Below are 17,145 nucleotides of genomic sequence, written 5' to 3' on the forward strand. Positions count from 1 at the left end.
TTTGTATTTAATTACGATGCAATCTCTGTGTTTCGTCGTCAATAAGAAGGTCCATGTGATACAGTAAACATATAGAGAAGCATCGGAAACTAATACTGGTCTCACAGAAATGTTCAAACATAGTCAGTAAGAAGAGTACGTGTTCTTGTACTTAAGTCGGCATTGTGCCTTTTCAATTTAATTCCGATGCAATTTCTGTGTTTCATCGTCAGTACGACGGTCAGAGGGATACAGTAAACCTGAAGTGAAACATGGGAATCTATAACTAGTGTCACAGGAATGGTTCAAAACATAGAGAGTAAGAAGAGTCAGTCTTCTTGTACTTAAGTCGGCATTGTGCCTTTTGTATTTAATTCTGATGCAATTTCTGTGTTTCATCGTCAGTACGACGGTCGGTGGGATACAGTAAACCTGAAGTGAAGCATCGGAATCTAAAACTAGTGTCACAGGAATGGTTCAAAACATAGACAGTAAGAAGTGTCAGTCTTCTTGTACTTAAGGCGGCATTGTGCCTTTTGTATTTAATTCCGATGCAATTTCTGTGTTTCATCTTCAGTAAGAAGGTGAGAGAGATACAGTAAAACTGGAGTGAAGCATCGGATTCTATAACTAGTGTCACAGGAATGGTTCATAACATAGACAGTAAGAAGATTCAGTCTTCTTGTACTTAAGTCGGCATTGTGCCTTTTGAATTTAATTCCGATGCAATTTCTGTGTTTCATCGTCAATAAGAAGGTCAGCTGGAAACAGTAAACCTGTAGTGATGCATCAGAATCTATAACTAGTGGCACAGGAATGGTTCAAAACATAGACAGGAAAAAGTGGTAGTTATCTTGTACTGAAGTCGGCATTGTGCATTTTCTATTTAATTCCGATGCAATTTCTGTGTACGTCGTCAATAAGAATGCCCAAGAGATACAGTAAACCTGAGGTGAACCATCGGAATCTAAAACCGGGCTCACAGGAAAGTTTCAAAACATAGACAGTAAGAAGAGACAGTTTTCTTGTACTTAAGTCGTCATTGTGCCTTTTGTATTAAATTCCGATGCAATTTCTGTGTCTCGTCGTCAGTAAGAAGGTCAGCTGGAAACAGTAAACCTGAAGAGAAGCATCGGAATCTATAACTAGTGTCACAGGAATGTATGAAAACATAGACAGTAAGAAGAGTCAGTCTTCTTGTACTTAAGTCGGCATTGTGCCTTTTGTATTTAATTCCGATGCAATTCCTGTGTTTCATCGCCAATAAGAAGGTCAGCTGGATACAGTAAACCTGAAGTGAAGCATCGGAATCTATAACTAGTGTCACAGGAATGGTTCAAATCATAGATATTAAGAAGAGTCTTTTGTCTTGTACTTATGTCGGCGTTGTGCATTTTCTATTTAATTCCGATGCAATTTCTGTGTTCGTCGTCAATAAGAAGGTCCAAGGAATACAGTAAACCTGAAGTGAAGCATCGGAATCCAACACTAGTGTCTCAGGAGTGGTTCAAATCATAGACGGTAGGAAGAGTCAGTCTTCTTGTACTTAAGTCGTCATTGTGCCTTTTGTATTACATTCCGATGCAATTTCTGTGTCTCGTCGTCAATAAGAAGGTCCAAGGGATATAGTAAACCTGAAGTGAAGCATCGGAATCTATAACTAGTGTCACAAGATTGGTTCAAAACATAGACAGTAGGAAGAGTCAGTCTTCTTGTACTTAAGTCGGCATTGTGCCTTTTGTATTTAATTGCGATGCAATTTCTGTGTTTCATCATCAATAAGAAGGTCCAACGGATACAGTAAACCTGAAGTGAGGCATCGGAATCTATAACTAGTGTCACAGGAATGGTTCAAAGCATAGTCAGTATGAAGAGTCAGTCTTCTTGTACTTAAGTCGGCATGGTGCCTTTTGTATTTAATTCCGATGCAATTTCTGTTTTTCATCGTCAATAAGAAGGTCCATGGGAAACAGTAAACATATAGTGAAGCATCGGAATCTAATACTGGTACCACAGGAAATGTTCAAACATAGTCAGCAAGTAGAGTCAGTCATCTTGTACTTAAGTCGGCATTGTGTTTTTTCTATTTAATTCCGATGCAATTTCTGTGTTTCATCGTCAGTACGACGGTCAGAGGGATACAGTACACCTGAAGTGAACCATCGGAGTCTATAACTAGTGTCACAGGAATGGTTCAAAACATAGACAGTAAGAAGAGGCAGTCTTCTTGTACTTAAGTCGGCATTGTGCCTTTAGTATTTAATTCCGATCCAATTTCCGTGTTTCATCTTCAGTACGACGGTCGGTGGGATACAGTAAACCTGAAGTGAAGCATCGGAATCTATAACTAGTGTCACAGGAATGGTTCAAAACATAGACAGTAAGAAGAGTCAGTCTTCTTGCACTTAAGTCGGCATTGTGCCTTTTGTATTTACTTCCGATGCAATTTCTGTGTTTCATCGTGAATCAGAAGGTCACAGGGATACAGTAAAACTGTAGTGAAGAATCGGAATCTATGACTAGTGTCACAGGAATAGTTCAAAACATAGACAGGAAGAAGAGTCAGTCTTCTTGTACTTAAGTCGGCATTGTGCATTTTCTATTTAATTCCGATGCAATTTCTGTGTTTCGTCGTCAATAATAAGGTCCCAGGGATACAGTTAACCCGAAGTGAAGCATCGGAATCTAAACCAGTCTCACAGGAAAGGTTCAAAACATAGACAGTAAGAAGAGCCAGACTTCTTGTACCTGAGTCGGCATTGTGCCTTTTGTATTTAATTCCGATGCAATTTCTGTGTTTCATCGTTAATAAGGCGGTCAGAGGGATACAGTAAACCTGAAGTGCAGCATCGGAATCTATAACTATTGTCACAGGAATGGTTCAAACCATAGACAGTAGAATCAGTCAGACATCTTGGACTTATGTCGGCAAATTGCTTTTGTATTTAATTTTGATGTAATTTCTGTATTACATCGTCAATAAGAAGGTCAGCTGGATACAGTAAACCTGAAGTGAAGCATCGGAATCTTTAACTAGTGTCACAGGAATGGTTCAAAACATAGACAGGAAAAAGAGTTAGTTTTCTTGCACTTATGTCGGCGTTGTGCATTTTCTATTTAATTCCGATGCAATTTCTGTGTTCGTCGTCAATAAGAACGTCCAAAGAATACAGTAAACCTGAAGTGAAGCCCCGGAATCTAAAACCGGTGTCACAGGAGAGGTTCAAACATAGACAGTAAGAGGAGCCGGACCTCTTGTACTTGAGTCGGCATTGTACCTTTTGTATTTAATTCCGATGCAATTTCTGTGTTTCAACGTCAATAAGAAGATCAGAGGGATACAGTAAAACTGAAGTGAAGCATCGGAATCTATAACTTGTGTCATAGGAATGGTTCAAAGCATAGACAGTAAGAAGAGTCAGTCTTCTTGTACTTAGGTCGGCATTGTGCCTTTTGTATATAATTCCGATGCAATTTCTGTGTTTCATCGTCAATAAGATGGTCAGCTGGATACAGTAAACCTGAAGTGAAGCTTCGGAATCTATAACTAGTGTCATAGGAATGGTTCAAATCATAGACAGTAAGAAGAGACAGTCTTCTTGTACTTCAGTCGGCATTGTGCCTTTTGTATTTAATTCCGATCAAATTTCTGTGTTTGATCGTCAATAAGAAGGTCAGAGGCATACAGTAAACATGAAGTGAAGCATCGGAATCTATAACTAGTGTCACAGGAATGGTTGAAAACATAGACAGGAAAAAGTGTCAGTTATCTTGTACTGAAGTCGGCATTGTGCATTTTCTATTTAATTCCGATGCAATTTCTGTGTTCGTCATCAATAAGAACGCCCAATGGATACAGTACACCTGAAGTGAAGCATCGGAATCTAAAACCGGTCTCACAGGAAAGTTTCAAAACATAGACAGTAAGAAGAATCAGACTACTTGTACTTGAGTTGGAATTTGGACTTTTGTATTTAATTCCGATGCAATTTCTGTGATTCAACGTCAATAAGAAGATCAGAGGGATACAGTAAAACTGAAGTGAAGCATCGGAATCTATAACTTGTGTCATAGGATTGGTTCAAACCATAGACAGTAAGAAGAGTCAGTCTTCTTGTACTTAGGTCAGCATTGTACCTTTTGTATTTAATTCCGATGCAATTTCTGTGTTCCATCGTCAATAATACGCTCAGGGGGATACAGTGAAACTGAAGTGAAGCATCGGAATCCATAACTAGTGTCACAGGAATGGTTCAAAACATAAACGGTAAGAAGAGTCAACCTTCTTGCACTTGAGTCGGCATTGTACCTTTTGTATTTAATTCCGATGCAATTTCTGTGTTTCATCGTCAATAAGAAGGTCAGCTGGAAACATGTAAACCTGAAGAGAAGCATCGGAATCCACAACTAGTGTCACAGGAATGGTTTAAAACATAGTCAGGAAGAAGAGCCAGTCTTCTTGTACTTGAGTAGGCATTGTGCCTTTTGTATTTAATTCCGATGCAATTTCTGTGTTTCATCGTCAATACGACGGTCAGAGGGATACAGTAAACCTGAAGTGAAGCATCGGAATCTATAACTAGTGTCACAGGAATGGTTCAAAACGTAGACAGTAAGAAGAGTCAGTCTTCTAGTACTTGAGTCGGCATTGTGACTTTTGTATTTAATTCCGATGCAATTTCTGTGTTTCATCGTCAATTAGAAGGTCAGAGGGATACAGTAAAACTGAAGTGAAGCATCGGAATATATAACTAGAGTCACAGGAATGTATGAAAACATAGACAGTAAGAAGAGTCAGTCTTCATGTACTTAAGTCGGCATTGTGCATTTTGTATTTAATTCCGATGCAATTTCTGTGTTTCATCGCCAATAAGATGGTCAGCTGGATACAGTAAATCTGAAGTGAAGCATCGGAATCTAAAACCAGTGTCACAGGAGAGGTTCAAAACATAGACAGTAAGAAGAGCCGGACTTCTAGTACTTGAGTCGGCATTGGGCCTTTTGTATTTAATTCCGATGCAATTTCTGTGTTTCATCTTCAATAAGAAGGTCAGAGGTGTACAGTAAACCTGAAGTGAAGCATCGGAATCTAAAACCAGTGTCACAGGAGAGGTTCAAAACATAGACAGTAAGAAGAGCCGGACTTCTTGTACTTGAGTCGGCATTGGGCCTTTTGTGTTTAATTCCGTTGCACTTTCTGTGTTTCATCTTCAATAAGAAGGTCAGAGGTATGCAGTAAATCTGAAGTGAAGCTTCGGAATCCAACACTAGTGTTTTAGGAGTGGTTCAAATCATAGACGGTAGGAAGAGTCAGTCTTCTTGTACTTAAGTCGTCATTGTGCCTTTTGTATTTAATTCCGATGCAATTTCTGTGTCTCGTCGTCAATAAGAAGGTCCAAGGGATACAGTAAACCTGAAGTGCGGCATCGGAATCTATAACTAGTGTCACAGGAATGGTTCAATCCATAGTCAGTATGAAGAGTCAGTCTTCTTGTACTTAAGTCGGCATGGTGCCTTTTGTATTTAATTCCGATGCAATTTCTGTGTTTCATCGTGAATCAGAAGGTCACAGGGATACAGTAAAACTGTAGTGAAGAATCGGAATCTATGACTAGTGTCACAGGAATAGTTCACAACATAGACAGGAAGAAGAGTCAGTCTTCTTGTACTTAAGTCGGCATTGTGCTTTTTCTATTTAATTCCGATGCAATTTCTGTGTTTCGTCGTCTATAATAAGGTCCCAGGGATACAGTTAACCCGAAGGGAAGCATCGGAATCTAAACCAGTCTCACAGGAAAGGTTCAAAACATAGACAGTAAGAAGAGCCAGACTTCTTGTACCTGAGTCGGCATTGTGCCTTTTGTATTTAATTCCGATGCAATTTCTGTGTTTCATCGTTAATAAGGCGGTCAGAGGGATACAGTAAACCTGAAGTGCAGCATCGGAATCTATAACTATTGTCACAGGAATGGTTCAAAACATAGACAGTAGAATCAGTCAGACATCTTGGACTTATGTCGGCAAATTGCTTTTGTATTTAATTTTGATGTAATTTCTGTATTACATCGTCAATAAGAAGGTCAGCTGGATACAGTAAACCTGAAGTGAAGCATCGGAATCTTTAACAAGTGTCACAGGAATGGTTCAAAACATAGACAGGAAAAAGAGTTAGTTTTCTTGTACTTATGTCGGCGTTGTGCATTTTCTATTTAATTCCGATGCAATTTCTGTGTTCGTCGTCAATAAGAACGTCCAAAGAATACAGTAAACCTGAAGTGAAGCCCCAGAATCTAAAACCGGTGTCACAGGAGAGGTTCAAAACATAGACAGTAAGAGGAGCCGGACCTCTTGTACTTGAGTCGGCATTGTACCTTTTGTATTTAATTCCGATGCAATTTCTGTGTTTCAACGTCAATAAGAAGATCAGAGGGATACAGTAAAACTGAAGTGAAGCATCGGAATCTATAACTTGTGTCATAGGAATGGTTCAAACCATAGACAGTAAGAAGAGTCAGTCTTCTTGTACTTAGGTCGGCATTGTGCCTTTTGTATATAATTCCGATGCAATTTCTGTGTTTCATCGTCAATAAGATGGTCAGCTGGATACAGTAAACCTGAAGTGAAGCATCGGAATCTATAACTAGTGTCATAGGAATGGTTCAAATCATAGACAGTAAGAAGAGACAGTCTTCTTGTACTTCAGTCGGCATTGTGCCTTTTGTATTTAATTCCGATCAAATTTCTGTGTTTGATCGTCAATAAGAAGGTCAGAGGCATACAGTAAACATGAAGTGAAGCATCGGAATCTATAACTAGTGTCACAGGAATGGTTAAAAACATAGACAGGAAAAAGTGTCAGTTATCTTGTACTGAAGTCGGCATTGTGAATTTTCTATTTAATTCCGATGCAATTTCTGTGTTCGTCATCAATAAGAACGCCCAATGGATACAGTAAACCTGAAGTGAAGCATCGGAATCTAAAACCGGTCTCACAGGAAAGTTTCAAAACATAGACAGTAAGAAGAATCAGACTACCTGTACTTGAGTTGGAATTTGGACTTTTGTATTTAATTCCGATGCAATTTCTGTGATTCAACGTCAATAAGAAGATCAGAGGGATACAGTAAAACTGAAGTGAAGCATCGGAATCTATAACTTGTGTCATAGGATTGGTTCAAACCATAGACAGTAAGAAGAGTCAGTCTTCTTGTACTTAGGTCAGCATTGTACCTTTTGTATTTAATTCCGATGCAATTTCTGTGTTCCATCGTCAATAATACGCTCAGGGGGATACAGTGAAACTGAAGTGAAGCATCGGAATCCATAACTAGTGTCACAGGAATGGTTCAAAACATAAACGGTAAGAAGAGTCAACCTTCTTGCACTTGAGTCGGCATTGTACCTTTTGTATTTAATTCCGATGCAATTTCTGTGTTTCATCGTCAATAAGAAGGTCAGAGGGATACAGTAAACCTGAAGTGAAGCATCGGAATCTATAACTAGTGTCACAGGAATGGTTCAAAACGTAGACAGTAAGAAGAGTCAGTCTTCTAGTACTTGAGTCGGCATTGTGACTTTTGTATTTAATTCCGATGCAATTTCTGTGTTTCATCGTCAATTAGAAGGTCAGAGGGATACAGTAAAACTGAAGTGAAGCATCGGAATATATAACTAGAGTCACAGGAATGTATGAAAACATAGACAGTAAGAAGAGTCAGTCTTCATGTACTTAAGTCGGCATTGTGCATTTTGTATTTAATTCCGATGCAATTTCTGTGTTTCATCGCCAATAAGATGGTCAGCTGGATACAGTAAATCTGAAGTGAAGCATCGGAATCTAAAACCAGTGTCACAGGAGAGGTTCAAAACATAGACAGTAAGAAGAGCCGGACTTCTAGTACTTGAGTCGGCATTGGGCCTTTTGTATTTAATTCCGATGCAATTTCTGTGTTTCATCTTCAATAAGAAGGTCAGAGGTGTACAGTAAACCTGATGTGAAGCATCGGAAACTAAAACCAGTGTCACAGGAGAGGTTCAAAACATAGACAGTAAGAAGAGCCGGACTTCTTGTACTTGAGTCGGCATTGGGCCTTTTGTGTTTAATTCCGTTGCACTTTCTGTGTTTCATCTTCAATAAGAAGGTCAGAGGTATGCAGTAAACCTGAAGTGAAGCTTCGGAATCCAACACTAGTGTTTTAGGAGTGGTTCAAATCATAGACGGTAGGAAGAGTCAGTCTTCTTGTACTTAAGTCGTCATTGTGCCTTTTGTATTTAATTCCGATGCAATTTCTGTGTCTCGTCGTCAATAAGAAGGTCCAAGGGATACAGTAAACCTGAAGTGCGGCATCGGAATCTATAACTAGTGTCACAGGAATGGTTCAATCCATAGTCAGTATGAAGAGTCAGTCTTCTTGTACTTAAGTCGGCATGGTGCCTTTTGTATTTAATTCCGATGCAATTTCTGTTTTTCATCGTCCGTAAGAAGGTCCATGGGAAACAGTAAACATATAGTGAAGCATCGGAATCTAATACTGGTCTCACAGGAAATGTTCAAACATAGTCAGTAAGTAGAGTCAGTCTTCTTGTACTTAAGTCGGCATTGTACCTTTTCTATTTAATTCCGATGAATTTCTGTGTTTCATCGTCAGTACGACGGTCGGTGGGATACAGTAAACCTGAAGTGAAGCATCGAAATCTATAACTAGTGTCACAGGAATGGTTCAAAACATAGACAGTAAGAAGAGTCAGTCTTCTTGCACTTAAGTCGGCATTGTGCCTTTTGTATTTATTCCGATGCAATTTCTGTGTTTCATCGTCAATAAGAAGGTCACAGGGATACAGTAAACCTGAAGTGAAGCATCAGAATCTATAACTAGTGTCACAGGAATGGTTCAAAACATAAACGGAAAGTAGAGTCAATCTTCTTGTACTTGAGTCGGCATTGTGCCTTTTTTATTTAATTCCGATGCAATTTCTGTGTTTCATTGTCAATAAGAAGGTCAGCTGGCAACAGTAAACCTGAAGAGAAGCATCGGAATCCATATCTAGTGTCACATGAATGGTTCAAAACACAGACAAGAAAAAGAGCCAGTCTTCTTGTACTTGAGTCGGCATTGTGCCTTTTGTATTTAAATACGATGCAATTTCTGTGTTTCATCGTCAATACGACGGTCAGAGGGATACAGTAAACCGGAAGTGAAGCATCGGAATCTATTACTAGTGTCACAGGAATGGTTCAAAACATAGACAGTAGGAAGAGTCAGTCATCTAGTACTTGAGTCGGCATTGTGCCTAATGTATTTTATTCCGATGCAATTTCTGTGTTTCATAGTCAATAAGAAGGTCAGAGGGATATAGTAAAACTGAAGTGAAACATCGGAATCTATAACTAGTTTCACAGGAATATATCAAAACATAGACAGTAAGAAGAGTCAGTCTTCTTGTACTTAAGTCGGCATTGTGCCTTTCGTGTTTAATTCCGATCCTATTTCTGTGTTTCATCGTCTATAAGAAGGTCAGCTGGATACAGTAAACCTGAAGTGAAGCATCGGAATCTATAACTAGTGTCAGAGGAATGGTTCAAACCATAGATATTAAGAAGAGTCCTTTTTCTTGTACCTAAGTCGGCATTGTGCTTTTTCTATTTAATTCCGATGAAATTTCTGTGTTTCGTCGTCAATAAGAAGGTCCCAGGGATACAGTAAACCCGAAGGGAAGCATCGGAATCTAAACCGGTCTCACAGGAAAGGTTCAAACCATAGACAGTAAGAAGAGCCAGACTTCTTGTACCTGATTCGGCATTGTGCCATTTGTATTTAATTCCGATGCAATTTCTGTGTTTCATCGTTAATAAGACGGTCAGAGGGATACAGTAAACCAGAAGTGCAGCATCGGAATCTATAACTATTGTCACAGGAATGGTCCAAAACATAGACAGTAGAATGAGTCAGACATCTTGTACTTATGTCGGCATTGTGCCTTTTGTATTTAGTTTTGATGTAATTTCTGTATTTCATCGTCAATAAGAAGGTCAGCTGGATACAGTAAACCTGAAGTGAAGCATCGGAATCTTTAACTAGTGTCACAGGAATGGTTCAAAACATAGACAGGAAAAAGAGTTAGTTTTCTTGTACTTATGTCGGCGTTGTGCATTTTCTATTTAATTCCGATGCAATTTCTGTGTTCGTCGTCAATAAGAAGGTCCATGGAATACAGTAAACCTGAAGTGAAGCTCCGGAATCTAAAACCGGTGTCACAGGAGAGGTTCAAAACATAGACAGTAAGAAGAGCCGGACCTCTTATACTTGAGTCGGCATTGTACCTTTTGTATTTAATTCCCATGCAATTTCTGTGTTTCAACGTCAATAAGAAGATCAGAGGGATACAGTAAAACTGAAGTGAAGCATCGGAATCTATAACTTGTGTCACAGGAATGGTTCAAATCATAGACAGTAAGAAGAGTCAGTCATCTTGTACTTAGGTCGGCATTGTGCCTTTTGTATATAATTCCGATGCAATTTCTGTGTTTCATCGTCAATAAGAAGGTCAGCTGGATACAGTAAACCTGAAGTGAAGCATCGGAATCTATAACTAGTGTCATAGGAATGGTTCAAATCATAGACAGTAAGAAGAGCCAGTCTTCTTGTACTTGAGCCGGCATTGTGCTTTTTGTATTTATTTCCGATCAATTTTCTGTGTTTGATCGTCAATAAGAAGGTCAGAGGGATACAGTAAACCTGAAGTGAAGCATCGGAATCTATAACTAGTGTCACAGGAATTTTCAAAACATAGACAGGAAAAAGTGTCAGTTATCTTGTACTGAAGTCGGCATTGTGCATTTTCTATTTAATTCCGATGCAATTTCTGTGTTCGTCGTCAATAAGAACGCCCAAGAGATACAGTAAACCTGAAGTGAAGCATCGGAATCTAAAACCGGTCTCACAGGAAAGTTTCAAAACATAGACAGTAAGAAGAGCCAGACTACTTGTACTTGAGTTGGAATTTTGCCTTTTGTATTTAACTCCGATGCAATTTCTGTGTTCCATCGTCATTAATACGGTCAGAGGGATACAGTAAAACTGAAGTGAAGCATCGGAATCCATAACTAGTGTCACAGGAATGGTTCAAAACATAAACGGTAAGAAGAGTCAATCTTCTTGCACTTGTGTCGGCATTGTGCCTCTTGTATTAAATTCCGATGCAATTTCAGTGTTTCATCGGCAATAAGAAGGTCAGCTGGAAACAGTAAACCTGAAGGGAAACGTCGGAATCCATAACTAGTGTCACAGGAATGGTTTAAAACATAGACAGGAAGAAGAGCCAGTCTTCCTGTACTTGAGTCGGCATTGTGCTTTTTGTATTTAATTCCGATGCAATGTCTGTGTTTCATCGTCAATACGACGGTCAGAGGGATACAGTAAACCTGAAGTGAAGCATCGGAATTATAACTAGTGTCACAGGAATGGTTCAAAACATAGACAGTAAGAAGAGTCAGTCTTCTAGTACTTGAGTCGGCATTGTGCCTTTTGTATTTAATTTCGATGCAATTTCTGTGTTTCATCGGCAATTAGAAGGTCAGAGGGATACAGTAAAACTGAAGTGAAGCATCGGAATCTGTAACTAGTGTCACAGGAATGTATGAATACATAGATAGTAAGAAGAGTCAGTCTTCTTGTACTTATGTCGGCATTGTGCCTTTTGTATTTTATTCCGATGCAATTTCAGTGTTTCATCGCCAATAAGAAGGTCAGCTGGATACAGTAAACTTGAAGTGAAGCATCGGAATCTATAACTAGTGTAACAGGAATGGTTCAAACATAGATATTAAGAAGAGTCATTTTTCTTGTACTTATGTCGGCGTTGTGCATTTTCTATTTAATTCCGATGCAATTTCTGTGTTCGTCGTCAATAAAAGGTCCAAGGAATACAGTAAACCTGAAGTGAAGCATCGGAATCTAAAACCAGTGTCACAGGAGAGGTTCAAAACATAGACAGTAAGAAGAGCCGGACAGCTTGCACTTGAGTCGGCATTGGGCCTTTCGTATTTAATTCCGATTCAATTTCTGTGCTTCATCTTCAATAAGTAGGTCAGAGGTATACAGTATAGCTGAAGTGAAGCATCGGAATCCAACACTAGTGTCTCAGGAGTGGTTCAAATCATAGACGGTAGGAAGAGTCAGTCTTCTTGTACTTAAGTCGTCATTGTGCCTTTTGTATTTAATTCCGATGCAATTTCTGTGTCTCGTCGTCAATAAGAAGTTCCAAGGGATACAGTAAACCTGAAGTATGGCATCGGAATCTATAACTAGTGTCACAGGAATGGTTCAAAACATAGTCAGTATGAAGAGTCAGTCTTCTTGCACTGAAGTCGGCATGGTGCCTTTTGTATTTAATTCCGATGCAATTTCTGTTTTTCATCGTCAATAAGAAGGTACATGGGAAACAGTAAACATATAGTGAAGCATCGGAATCTAATACTGGTCTCACAGGAAATGTTCAAACATAGTCAGTAAGTAGAGTCAGTCTTCTTGTACTTAAGTCGGCATTGTGCATTTTCTATTTAATTACGATGCAATTTCTGTGTTTCATCGTCAGTACGACGGTCAGAGGGATACAGTAAACCTGAAGTGAAACATCGGAGTCTATAACTAGTGTCACAGGAATGGTTCAAAACATAGACAGTAAGAAGAGTCAGTCTTCTTGTACTTAAGTCGGCATTGTGCCTATGGTATTTAATTCCGATGCAATTTCTGTGTTTCATCGTCAGTACGACGGTCGGTGGGATACAGTAAACCTGAAGTGAAGCATCGGAATCTAGAACTAGTGTCACAGGAATGGTTCAAATCATAGACAGGAAAAAGTGTCAGTTATCTTGTACTGAAGTCGGCATTGTGCATTTTCTATTTAATTCCGATGCAATTTCTGTGTTCGTCGTCAATAAGAACGTCCAAGGGATACAGTAAACCTGAAGTGAAGCATCGGAATCTAAAACCGGTCTCACAGGAAAGGTTCAAAACATAGACAGTAAGAAGAGCCAGACTACCTGTACTTGAGTTGGAATTGGGCCTTTTGTATTTAATTCCGATGCAATTTCTGTGTTTCATCGTCAATAAGACGGTCAGAGGGATACAGTAAAACTGAAATGAAACATCGGAATCTATAACTAGTGTCACAGGAATGGTTCAAAACATAGACAGTAAGAAGAGTCAGTATTCTTGTACTTAAGTCATCATTGTGCCTTTTGTATTTAATTCCGATGCAATTTCTGTGTTTCATCGTCAATAAGAAGGTCACAGGGATACAGTAAACCTGAAGTGAAGCATTAGAATCTATAACTAGTGTCACAGGAATGGTTCAAACATAAACGGTAAGAAGAGTCAATATTCTTGTACTTCAGTCGGCATTGGGGCTTTTGTATTTAATTCCGATGCAATTTCTGTGTTTCATTGTCAATAAGAAGTTCAGCTGGCAACAGTAAACCTGAAGAGAAGCATCGGAATCCATATCTAGTGTCACAGGAATGGTTCAAAACATAGACAGGAAGAAGAGCCAGTCTTCTTGTACTTGAGTCGGCATTGTGCCTTTTGTATTTAATTCCGAAGCAATTTCTGTGTTTCATCGTCAATACGACTGTCAGAGGGATACAGTAAACCTGAAGTGAAGCATCGGAATCAATTACTAGAGTCACAGGAATGGTTCAAAACATAGACAGTAAGAAGAGTCAGTCATCTAGTTCTTGAGTCGGCATTGTGCCTTATGTATTTTATTCCGATGCAATTTCTGTGTTCCATCGTCAATAATACGGTCAAAGGGATACAGTAAAACAGAAGTGAAGCATCGGAATCTATAACTTGAGTCACAGGAATGTTTCAAAACATAGACAGTAAGAATAGTCAGTCTTCTAGTACTTGAGTCGGCATTGTGCCTTTTGTATTTACTTCCGATGCTATTTCTGTGTTTCATCGTCAATAAGAAGGTCAGCTGGATACAGTAAACCTGAAGTGAAGCATCGGAATCTATAACTAGTGTCACAGGAATGGTTCAAAACATAGACAGTAAGAAGAGTAAGTCTTCTAGTACTTGAGTCGGCATTGTGCCTTTTGTATTAAATTTTGATGCAATTTCTGTGTTTCATCGCCAATAAGAAGGTCAGCTGGATACAGTAAACCTGAAGTGAAGCATCGGAATCTATAACTAGTGTAACAGGAATGGTTCAAAACATAGATATTAAGAAGAGTCTTTTTTCTTGGACTTATGTTGGCTTTGTGCATTTTCTATTTAATTCCGATGCAATTTCTGTGCTCGTCGTCAATAAGAAGGTCCAAGGAATACAGTAAACCTGAAGTGAAGCACCGGAATCTATAACTAGTGTAACAGGAATGGTTCAAATCATAGATATTAAGAAGAGTCTTTTTTCTTGTACTTGTGTCGGCGTTGTGCATTTTCTATTTAATTCCGATGCAATTTCTGTGTTCGTCGTCAATAAGAAGGTCCAAGGAATACAGTAAACCTGAGGTGAAGCATCGGAATCTAAAACCAGTGTCACAGTAGAGGTTCAAAGCATAGACAGTAAGAAGAGCCGGACTTCTTGTACTTGAGTCGGCATTGGGCCATTTGTATTTAATTCCGATGCAATTTCTGTGTTTCATCTTCAATAAGAAGGTCAGAGGTGTACAGTAAACCTGAAGTGAAGCATCGGAATACAACACTAGTGTCTCAGGAGTAGTACAAATCATAGACGGTAGGAAGAGTCAGTCTTCTTGTACTTAAGTCGTCATTGTGCCCTTTGCATTAAATTCTGATGCAATTTCTGTGTCTCGTCGTCAATAAGAAGGTCCAAGGGATACAGTAAACCTGAAGTGAGGCATCGGAATCTATTACTAGTGCCACAGGAAAGGTTCAAAACATAGACAGTAGGAAGAGTCAGTCTTCTTGTACTTAAGTCGGCATTGTGCCTTTTGTATTTAATTGCGATGCAATTTCTGTGTTTCATCATCAATAAGAAGGTCCAAGGGATACAGTAAACCTGAAGTGAGGCATCGGAATCTATAACTAGTGTCACAGGAATGGTTCAAAACATAGTCAGTATGAAGAGTCAGTCTTCTTGTACTTAAGTCGGCATGGTGCCTTTTGTATTTATTTCCGATGCAATTTATGTGTTTCATCGTCAATAAGAAGGTCCATGGGAAACAGTAAACATATAGTGAAGCATCGGAATCTAATACTGGTCTATCAGGAAATGTTCAAACATAGTCAGTAAGTAGAGTCAGTCTTCTTGTACTTAAGTCGGCATTGTGCCTTTTGTATTTAATTCCGATGCAATTTCTGTGTTTCGTCGTCAATAAGAAGGTCCCAGGGATACAGTAAACCCGAAGTGAAGCATCGGAATCCAAACCGGTCACACAGGAAAGGTTCAAAACATAGACAGTAAGAAGAGCCATACTTCTTGTACCTGAGTCGGCATTGTGCCTTTTGTATTTAATTCCGATGCAATTTCTGTGTTTCATCGTTAATAAGACGGTCAGAGGGATACAGTAAACCTGAAGTGCAGCATCGGAATCCATAACAATTGTCACAGGAATGGTTCAAAACATAGACAGTAAGAAGAGTCAGTCTTCTTGTACTTAGGTCGGCATTGTGCCTTTTGTATATAATTCCGATGCAATTTCTGTGTTTCATCGTCAATAAGAGGGTCAGTTGGATACAGTAAACCTGAAGTGAAGCATCGGAATCTTTAACTAGTGTCACAGGAATGGTTCAAAACATAGACCGGAAAAAGAGTTATTTTTCTTGTACTTATGATGGCGTTGTGCATTTTCTATTTAATTCCGACGCAATTTCTGTGTTCGTCGTCAATAAGAACGCCCAAGAGATACAGTAAACCTGAAGTGAAGCATCGGAATCTAAAACCGGTCTCACAGGAAAGTTTCAAAACATAGACAGTAAGAAGAGCCAGACTACTTGTACTTGAGTTGGAATTTTGCCTTTTGTAGTTAACTCCGATGCAATTTCTGTGTTCCATCGTCATTAATATGGTCAGAGGGATACAGTAAAACTGAAGTGAAGCATCGGAATCTATAACTAGTGTCACAGGAATGGTTCAATACATAAACGGTAAGAAGAGTCAATCTTCTTGCACTTGTGTCGGCATTGTGCCTCTTGTATTAAATTCCGATGCAATTTCAGTGTTTCATCGGCAATAAGAAGGTCAGCTGGAAACAGTAAACCTGAAGAGAAGCATCGGAATCCATAACTAGTGTCACAGGAATGGTTTAAAACATAGACAGGAAGAAGAGCCAGTCTTCCTGTACTTGAGTCGGCATTGTGCTTTTTGTATTTAATTCCGATGCAATTTCTGTGTTTCATCGTCAATACGACGGTCAGAGGGATACAGTAAACCTGAAGTGAAGCATCGGAATCTATAACTAGTGTCACAGGAATGGTTCAAAACATAGACAGTAAGAAGAGTCAGTCTTCTAGTACTTGAGTCGGCATTGTGCCTTTTGTATTTAATTTCGATGCAATTTCTGGGTTTCATCGGCAATTAGAAGGTCAGAGGGATACAGTAAAACTGAAGTGAAGCATCGGAATCTGTAACTAGTGTCACAGGAATGTATGAATACATAGACAGTAAGAAGAGTCAGTCTTCTTGTACTTAAGTCGGCATTGTGCCTTTTGTATTTTATTCCGATGCAATTTCAGTGTTTCATCGCCAATAAGAAGGTCAGCTGGATACAGTAAACTTGAAGTGAAGCATCGGAATCTATAACTAGTGTAACAGGAATGGTTCAAAACATAGATATTAAGAAGAGTCATTTTTCTTGTACTTATGTCGGCGTTGTGCATTTTCTATTTAATTCCGATGCAATTTCTGTGTTCGTCGTCAATAAAAGGTCCAAGGAATACAGTATACCTGAAGTGAAGCATCGGAATCTAAAACCAGTGTCACAGGAGAGGTTCAAAACATAGACAGTAAGAAGAGCCGGACTTCTTGCACTTGAGTCGGCATTGGGCCTTTTGTATTTAATTCCGATGCAATTTCTGTGTTTCATCTTCAATAAGTAGGTCAGAGGTATACAGTATACCTGAAGTGAAGCATCGGAATCCAACACTAGTGTCTCAGGAGTGGTTCAAATCATAGACGGTAGGAAGAGTCAGTCTTCTTGT

Source organism: Schistocerca serialis, chromosome 8 (assembly GCF_023864345.2).
Source record: "Schistocerca serialis cubense isolate TAMUIC-IGC-003099 chromosome 8, iqSchSeri2.2, whole genome shotgun sequence".
Lineage (NCBI taxonomy): Eukaryota > Metazoa > Arthropoda > Insecta > Orthoptera > Acrididae > Schistocerca > Schistocerca serialis.